We start from the raw sequence: 9,216 nt of genomic DNA, 5'->3' as shown, positions 1-9,216 counted from the left end.
TAAGGAGATATGATGACTAAATGCAGTATAGAATCCCACTCAATCCTGGAGCGGAAAAAGCAGAAGTGGGGAAACTGGTGAAATTCAAATGAAGTTTGTGATTTTGTTAATAATGCTGTACCAAGGTTGATTTATTAGGCTTTGATAAATAGAATATGCAATGTAATAACATTAAGGGAAGCTGGGTGAAACATATGCAAGAATTCTCTGTACTATCTTTGTAACTTAATCTCTGCACTGCGTAAGTTATCTTTGTAACATTTGTAAATCTAAATTGTTTCAAAATTAAAGTTCAGAAAAATGTCATGATAAAATGCATTCAGTGTTGCTATACAAAATACACATGTCTAATCAGGAGCCTTACTGTTGAACCCAGAAATCAAGAAAGAAACTAGCATTAAAAAAATCCTTAAAAAAATGTTAAATGTAAAGAAATATAGACGACTACACTCTTTTTTCTTGGAATACCAGCCAACAACATCTTGGACTTATCAACAAAGCCTGGGCACATACCTTGCACATCATGTAAGGCTAGAACTCATTATTTTGTCATAAGCTTGCTTTTCATATCTCTAAAAGAACCTCAGGAGATCATTGAGTCCCAGGCTGGGAGACCGTTTCATTCCCATCCACACGCATAGACCCATAGAAAAACATAAGCACTAGGACAAAACAATTTAATGCTATTTCAGTTGTTAGTTGTTTTTTTTTAGAGATAGAAATGTGTAACATTATATTCATGTGCATCTAAAATTAAGAAGAGTTTACATAAAATTGTTCCATAAATGTAGAAAGAAATGACCAAACAAACTTCTATCCACACTAGGAACAGTGTATGGAGTGAGAAGGAAAGGAGAGAGGAAGGGAGATGAGGATTAGCTACCTGCTACCCCAAGATGGGCACTGACTTCATGGCTAAACTTCTTGTGGTGCCCTAGAGAATGAGGTTGGATGAGGTGTGTATGTGAAGCAGCCCTTGAGAGTAGCTGCAGTCGGTGTCCTGGTAAAGAAGAGTGTTAACGTTCACTATCAAGATTTTGTTGTCTGGTCTGAGGGGTGAAAAGGGAAAGACTGAGTAATTACTAGAGCCTCCACTTATAGGAACATATCTCATTTGATTTATTTTTAGGGAAACTAAAGCTTAGGGACAATAAGGAACTTGCCCAAGGTCACACAGTAACTGGAAAAGCCAGAACTGGAACCTAGGTTTATGTGACCTCAGAGTTGGAGCTCTTAACCACAACACAAAAGGAGTCAATAGCTGAGCAGACACAGAAACAAAGAACAGAAAGAAAGCCTGGACAGGAATAATGTGAGAGAGTTTAGCGTTTGCCTCAAATACCTGAGATTCACTTCTAATGGCTGCTGGATTTTCCAGGTTGCTGGGTTATCACTGGCACAAACAAAGAAATGTCAGTGGACGTAGAGACGTAAAAATGCTCCCTTTCTCTCTCTCTCTCGCTCTCTCCCATACACACGCACACACACTCACACACACACACACACACACACACACAGAAATCTTAGCCTCACAGAGGATGTGGAATTGGAGCCACCACATGTAACCACACACACACCTACAGAAGCAGTTTTTCTCCTTTTCTAGGGCCAACCTTCCATCTGGCTCCATCCTGTGAGGGCCTTGAACTTGGCAGAGTCAAAGCTGGTTGGGGGGCTTCCCTGGTGGCGCAGTAGTTGAGACTCTGCCTGCTGATGCAGGGGACACAGGTTCGTGCCCCGGTCCGGGAAGATCCCACATGCCGCGGAGCGGCTGCGCCCGTAAGCCATGGCCGCTGAGCCTGCACGTCCGGAGCCTGTGCTTCACAACGGGAGAGGACACAACAGTGAGAGGCCCCAACAGTGAGAGCCCCGCATACCGCAAAAAAAAAAAGCTGGTTGGATAGTGACTGGGAACTCTTTCACCAAGACAGAGTGGTATCTGGAAGTGGTTTGCTGCTCTCACACCTGCCAGCAAGATACTGTTTCTAAACTGGCCAAAACATCTAAAAACCTAGAGAAGAACAAAATGGTGTTCAAAGCCTCATGCTTCTTGTGATCCCCTTCCCCAACCTCTTTGTCTCAGGTGACATCTTGTGTGTCTTCCCCAGAAGGCATCTTGTGCTCAAACTCTACCCCCGTGCCATCTTCCTCTCTCCTCCTCTGTGAAAACCTGACACCTTAAAATCGGACCCTCTGAGAATCCAAATGCACAACCCCTAATTCTGTTTCTAAGTTAACTGGAGCAAATAAACAACTAGAAGGAAAGATTAAAATAGCAATTACCCTTGATTTTTCATAATAGACAAATAAGCTCCAAAACTCCTAGGAGAAAGCTTGCTTTCTGTTTCTGTCAGTCTGTTTGTTGAAGGCTTTTGGCAAGTCACCCATTCCTTTCAAAAGGGGGAAACTTTGTTTTAAATAAGTCTACCTTAAGGGACATCCTTAAAAGAGAGGAGACAATGGAATCTATTTCTTAATTTTTATGCAGAAGCTTCTGAAAGACAAACTGACTCCAAAAAACAGCTCTAAAAGGATCCTTACAGCATACAAAAACAAAAACCAAACAAAAAACTTTGACCACCTGGGCAAGTAAACTTAATTTAGTTGTTGGTTTAATTAAAAACAAGCATGTCTTTGGAGTTATCAAATCTGAAAGTAATTGCAGGCATACAATTTTAATTCTATCTGGATGTATTGACCAGAGAAGTTCATGTTATTTTTTTTACAAAATTTGTCAGCCAGAAAAATAACTTAAGATGGCTAGCTGTTCGAATGTCATGTGAAAGTTTTTGTGAATAATCTAAACATAATTGTTGGAAACAAATGATTTAGGTAGAGGAAAATAGAATAAGAGTTTTTGGTATAATAATTATGTTTTGAGATATATGTGCTTGAAAAGTAAATTCCTGAAACCTTTTTGGTAACTTGAAGCTTTGGAGTCTAGCTAAGATTAAATTAAATGATGAGTAGTCTAGATCTCTATATATGGAAATATCTAGATCATTTCCAAATAAGTTAAAATACTGAAACGTTACTAAAAATAGATTCATCAACTTTTGGCTTTCTTTACAAAGAAATTAAAGGTATTTGGGTTTATTGGTTTTTTGGTGCCACATTGGAAAATTTACTATGAAGGAAATATACTTTTATACTGGCCCACTCCTGATGACAGATTGTGAAGGATTTTTCTTTACCTATTAAGTAATCTGCTTAGAAAACAAAGATTTGTGTTTTATGAAAATAATTTCTTGCCCTTCATGTGGTATTCTTTTTTTGTCCGGGCCTTATGGCTTGTGGGATCTTAGTTCCCCAGCTAGGGATTGAAACCCAGCCCTGAGTAGTGAAAGCACAGAGTCCTAACCACTGGACTGCCAGGGAATTCCCACCCTTCATGTGGTCTTAATCAGGTGTTTGATTACTAAAGGAAAACAATCTTCTCAATATTCAAAGAGCTAAGTTTTGCTACAACTATGTAAGCTATTTGTGTTTGCCTTTGAAATCTTTTGTTGTTACTTTCGTCAAATAGATAAATTAAGTACCATTTCATAATGATCTATGGTCCTGTTTGGTCAAGTGTCCAAAACTTTTTGATGTTTTTGACCAATTTCGCAAAAGCTGGGTTCTAAACGAAGTCTTCTTCTCCTTGAACTAACTTTGGGTTCATACAGAGGGCCAAAAATCTTAAAGAATTTGTCTCTCACCTGTAAAATGTTAAACTAATTAATATTATGTTATATACAGAATTACATGGGAAGCTTGTCAAGAAGGAATACTAAAACTTTTTTTTTAACATCTTCATTGAAGTATAATTGCTTTACATTGTTGTGTTACTTTCTGCTGTATAACAAAGTGAATCAGCAATATGTGTACTTATATCCCCATATCCCCTCCCTCTTGTGTCTCCCTCCCACTCTCCCTATCCCACCCCTCTAGGTGGTCACAAAGCACTCAGCTGATCTCCCTGTGCTATGCAGCTGCTTCCCACTAGCTATCTATTTTACATGTGGTAGTGTATATATGTCCATGCCACTCTCTAATTTCGTCCCAGCTTACCCTTCCCCCTCCCCTGGTCCTTAAGTCCATTCTCTACATCTGCTTCTTTATTCCTGTCTTTCCCCTAGGTTGTTCAGAAACATTTTCTTTTTTAGATTCCATATATATGTGTTACCATATGGTATTTGCTTTTCTCTTTCTGACTTACTTCGCTCTCTATCTGTCATACAGAGTGACAGATAGAGAGTGAAGGTCCATCCACTTCACTACAAATAACTCAATTTCGTTTCTTTTTATGGCTGAGTAATATTCCATTGTATATATGTGCCACATCTTCTTTATCCATTCATCTGTCAATGGACACTTAGGTTGCTTCCATGTCCTGCCTACTGTAAATAGTGCTGTAGTGAACATTGTGGTACATGACTCTTTTTGAATTATGGTTTTCTCAGAGTATATGCCCAACAGTGGGATTGCTGGGTCATATGGTAGTTCTATTTTCAGTATTTTAAGGAACCTCTGTACTGTTCTGCATAGTGGCTGCATCAATCTACATTCCCACCAACAATGTAGGAGGGTTCCCTTTTCTCCACATCCTCATGAGCATTTATTGTTTTTTAGATTTTTTGATGATGGCCATTTTGACTGGTGTGAAGTGATACCTCATTGTAGTTTTGACTTGCATTTCTCTAATGATTAGTGATGTTGAGCATCCTTTCATGTGTTTGTTGGCAGTCTGTATATCTTATATGGAGAAATGTCTATTTAGGCCTTCTGCCCATTTCTGGATTGGGTTGTTTGTTTTTTTGATATTGAGCTGCATGAGCTGCTTCTGTATTTTGGAGATGAATCCTTTGTCAGTTTCTTCATTTTCAAATATTATCTCCCATTCTGAGGGTTGTCTTTTGGTCTTGTTTATGGTTTCCTTTGCTGTGCAAAAGCTTTTAAATTTCATTTGATCGCATTTGTTTATTTTTGTTTTTACTTCCATTTCTCTAGGAGGTGGGTCAAAAAGGATCTTTCTGTGATTTATGTCATAGAGTGTTCTACCTAGGTTTTCCTCTAAGAGTTTTATAGTGTCTGGCCTTACATTTAGGGTTTTAATCCATTTTGAGTTTATTTTTGTGTATGGTGATGTGTAGTGTTCTAATTTCATTCTTTTACATGTAGCTGTCCAGTTTTCCCGGAACCACTTATTGAAGAGACTCTCTTTTCTTCTTTGTATATCCTTGCCTCCTTTGTCATAGATTAGTTGACAATATGTGCATGGGTTTATCTCTGGGCTTTCTATCCTGTTCCATTGATCTGTATTTCTGTTTTTGTGCCAGTACCATACTGGCTTCATTACTGTAGTTTTGTAGTATAGTCTGAAGTCAGGGAGTGTGATTCCTCCAGCTCCGTTTTTCTTTCTCAAGGTTGCTTTAGCTCTTCGGGGTCTTTTGTGTTTCCATACAAATTGTGAAATATTTTGTTCTAGTTCTGTGAAAAATGACATTGGTAGTTTGATAAGGATTGCATTGAATCTGTAGATTGCTTTAGGTAGTATAGTCATTTTCACAATGTTGATCCTTCCAATCCAAGAACATGGTATTTCTCTCCATCTGTTTGTATCATCTTTAATATCTTTCATCAGTGTCATAGTTTTCTGCATACAGCTCTTTTGTCTCCTTAGGTAGGTTTATTCCTAGGTATTTTAGTCTTTTTGTTGCAGTGGTAAATGGGAGTGTTTCCTTAATTTCTCTTTCAGGTTTTTCATCATTAGTGTATAGGAATGCCAGAGATTTCTGTGCATTAATTTTGTATCCCGCTACTTTACCAAATTCATTGATTAGCTCTAGTAGTTTATTGGTAACATCTTTAGGTTTCTCTGTGTATAGTATCATGTCATCTGCAAACAGTGACAGCTTTACTTCTTCTTTTCTGATTTGGATTCCTTTTATTTCCTTTTCTTCTCTGATTGCTGTGGCTAAAACTTGCAAAACTATGTTGAATAAGAGTGGTGAGAGTGCACAACGTTGTCTTGTTCCTGATCTTAGAGGAAATGGTTTCAGTTTTTCACCACTGAGAACAATGTTGGCTGTGGGTTTGTCATATATGGCCTTTATTATGTTGAGGTATGTTCCCTCTATGCCTGCTTTCTGGAGAGTTTTTATCATAAATAGGTGTTGAATTTTGTCACAAGCTTTTTCTGCATCTATTGAGCTGATCATATGGTTTTTCTCCTTCAATTTGTTAATATGGTGTATCACATTGATTGATTTGCCTATATTGAAGAATCTTTGCCTTCCTGGGATAAACCCCACTTGATCATTGTGTATGATCCTTTTAATGTGCTGTTGGATTCTGTTTGCTAGTATTTTGTTGAGGATTTTTGCATCTATATTCATCAGTGATATTGGCCTGTAGTTTTCTTTTTTTGTGATATCTTTGTCTGGTTTTGGTATCAGGGTGATGGTGGCCTCAGAGAATGAGTTTGGGAGTGTTCCTCCCTCTGCTATATTTTGTAAGAGTTTCAGAAGGATAAGTGTTAGTTCTTCTGTAAATGTTTGATAGAATTGACCTGTGAAGCCATCTGGTCCTGGGCTTTTATTTGTTGGAAGATTTTTAACCTCAGTTTCAATTTCAGTGCTTGTGATTGGTCTGTTTATATTTCCTATTTATTCCTGATTCAGTCTCAGAAGGTTGTGCTTCTCTAAGAATTTGTCCATTTCTTCCAGGTTGTCCACTTTATTGGCATAGAGTTGCTTGTAGTAATCTCTCATGATCCTTTGTATTTCTGCAGTGTCAGTTGTTACTTCTCCTTTTTCACTTCTAATTCTGTTGATTTGAGTCTTCTCCCTTTTTTTCTTGATGAGTCTGGCTAATGGTTTATCAATTTTGTTTATCTTCTCAAAAAACCAGCTTTTAGTTTTATTGATCTTTGCTATTGTTTCCTTCATTTCTTTTTCATTTATTTCTGATCTGATCTTTATGGTTTCTTTCCTTCTGCTAACTTTGGGTTTTTTTGTTCTTCTTTCTCTAATTGCTTTAGGTGTTAGGTTAGGTTGTTTATTTGAGATTTTTCTTGTTTCTTGAGGTAGGATTGTATTGCTATAAACTTCCCTTTTAGAACTGCTTTTGCTGCATCCCATAGATTTTGGGTTTCATGTTTTCATTGTGATATTTTTCTAGGTATTTTTGGATTTCCCCTTTGAGTTCTTCAGTGATCTCTTGGTTATATAGTAGCGCATTGTTTAGCCTCCATGTGTTTGTATTTTTTACAGTTTTTTTCCTGTAATTGATATGTAGTCTCATACTGTTGTGGTCAGAAAAGATAATTGGTATGCTTTCAATTTTCTTAAATTTACCAAGGCTTTATTTGTGACCCAAGATACGATCTATCCTGGAGAATGTTCCATGAGCACTTGAGAAGAAGATGTATTCTGTTGTTTTTGGATGGAACGTCCTGTAAATATCAATTATATCCATCTTTTTAATGTATCATTTAAATCTTGTGTTTCCTTATTTATTTTCATTTTGGTTGATCTGTCCTTTGGTGAAAGTGGGGTGTTAAAGTCCCCTACTCTTATTGTGTTACTATCGATTTCCCCTTTTATGGCTGTTAGCATTTGCCTTATGTATTGAGGTGCTCCCATGTAGGGTGCATAAATATTTACAATTGTTATATCTTCCTCTTGGATTCATCCCTTGATCATTATGTAGTGTCCTTCTTTGTCTCTTGTAATAATCTTTACTTTAAAATCCATTTTGTCTGATATGAGAATTGCTACTGCAGCTTTCTTTTGATTTCCATTTGCATGGAATATCTTTTTTTCATCCCCTCACTTTCAGTCTGTATGTGTCCCTAGGTCTGAAGTGGGTCTCCTGTAGACAGCATATAAATGGGCCTTGTTTTTGTATCCCTTCAACCAGTCTATGTCTTTTGGTTGGACACTTAATCCACTTACATTTAAGGTAATTATCGATATGTATGTTGCTATTACCATTTTCTTAATTGTTTTGGGTTTGTTATTGTAGGTCTTTTCCTTCTCTTGTGTTTCCTTCCTAGAGAAGGTCCTTTAGTTTTTGTTGCAGAGCTGGTTTGGTGGTGCTGAATTATCTTAGCTTTTGCTTGTCTGTAAAGGTTTTAATTTCTCCGTCGAATCTGAATGAGATCCTTGCTGGGTACAGTAATCTTGGTTGTAGTTTTTTCCCTTTCCTGACTTTAAATATGTCCTGGACTCCCTTCTGGCTTGCAGACTTTCTGCTGAAATATCAGCTGTTAACCTTATGGGGATTCCCTTGTATGTTATTTGTTGCTTTTCCCTTGCTGCTTTCAACATTTTTTCTTTGTATTTAATTTTTGATTGTTTGATTAATATGTGTCTTGTCATGTTTCTCCTTGGAATTATCCTGTATGGGACTCTCTGTGCTTCCTGGACTTGATTGACTCTTTCGTTTCCCATGTAAGGGGAGATTTCAATTATCATCTCTTCAAATATTTTCTCAGACCCTTTCTTTTTCTTTTCTTCCTCGGCAACTCCTATAATTCGAATGTTAGTACGTTTAATGTTGTCCCAGATGTCTCTGAGACTGTTCTCAGTTCTTTTCATTCTTTTTTCTTTATTCTGCTCTGCAGTAGTTATTTCCACTATTTTTTTTTTTTTTTTTTTTTTTTGGTACATGGGCCTCTCACTGTTGTGGCCTCTCCCGTTGCGGAGCAAAGGCTCCGGACGCGCAGGCTCAGCGGCCATGGCTCACGGGCCTAGCCGTTCCGCAGCATGTGGGATCTTCCTGGACTGAGGCATGAACCCGTGTCCCCTGCATTGGCAGGCGGACTCTCAACCACTGCGCCACCAGGGAAGCCGTATTTCCACTATTTTTATCTTCCAGGTCACTTATCCATTCTTCTGCCTCAGTTATTCTGCTATTGAATTTTAAATTTCATTTATTGTGTTGTTCATCATTGTTTGTTTGCTCTTTAATTCTTCTCGGTCTTTATTAAACGTTTCTTGTATTTTCTCCATTCTATTTCCAAGATTTTGGATCATCTTTACTATCATTACTCTGAATTCTTTTTCAGGTAGACTGCCTATTTCCTCTTCATTTGTTTGGTCTGGTGGGTTTTTATCATGCTCCTTCATCTGCTGAGTGTTTCTCTGTCTTCTCATTTTGCTTAACTTATTGTGTTTGTAACCTTTTCTCAGGCTGCAGGTTTGTAGTTCCCATTGTCTTTGGTATCTG

This window comes from Delphinus delphis, chromosome 1 (genome assembly GCF_949987515.2).
Source record: "Delphinus delphis chromosome 1, mDelDel1.2, whole genome shotgun sequence".
NCBI lineage: Eukaryota > Metazoa > Chordata > Mammalia > Artiodactyla > Delphinidae > Delphinus > Delphinus delphis.
Note: the sequence above shows the minus strand (reverse complement) of the source record.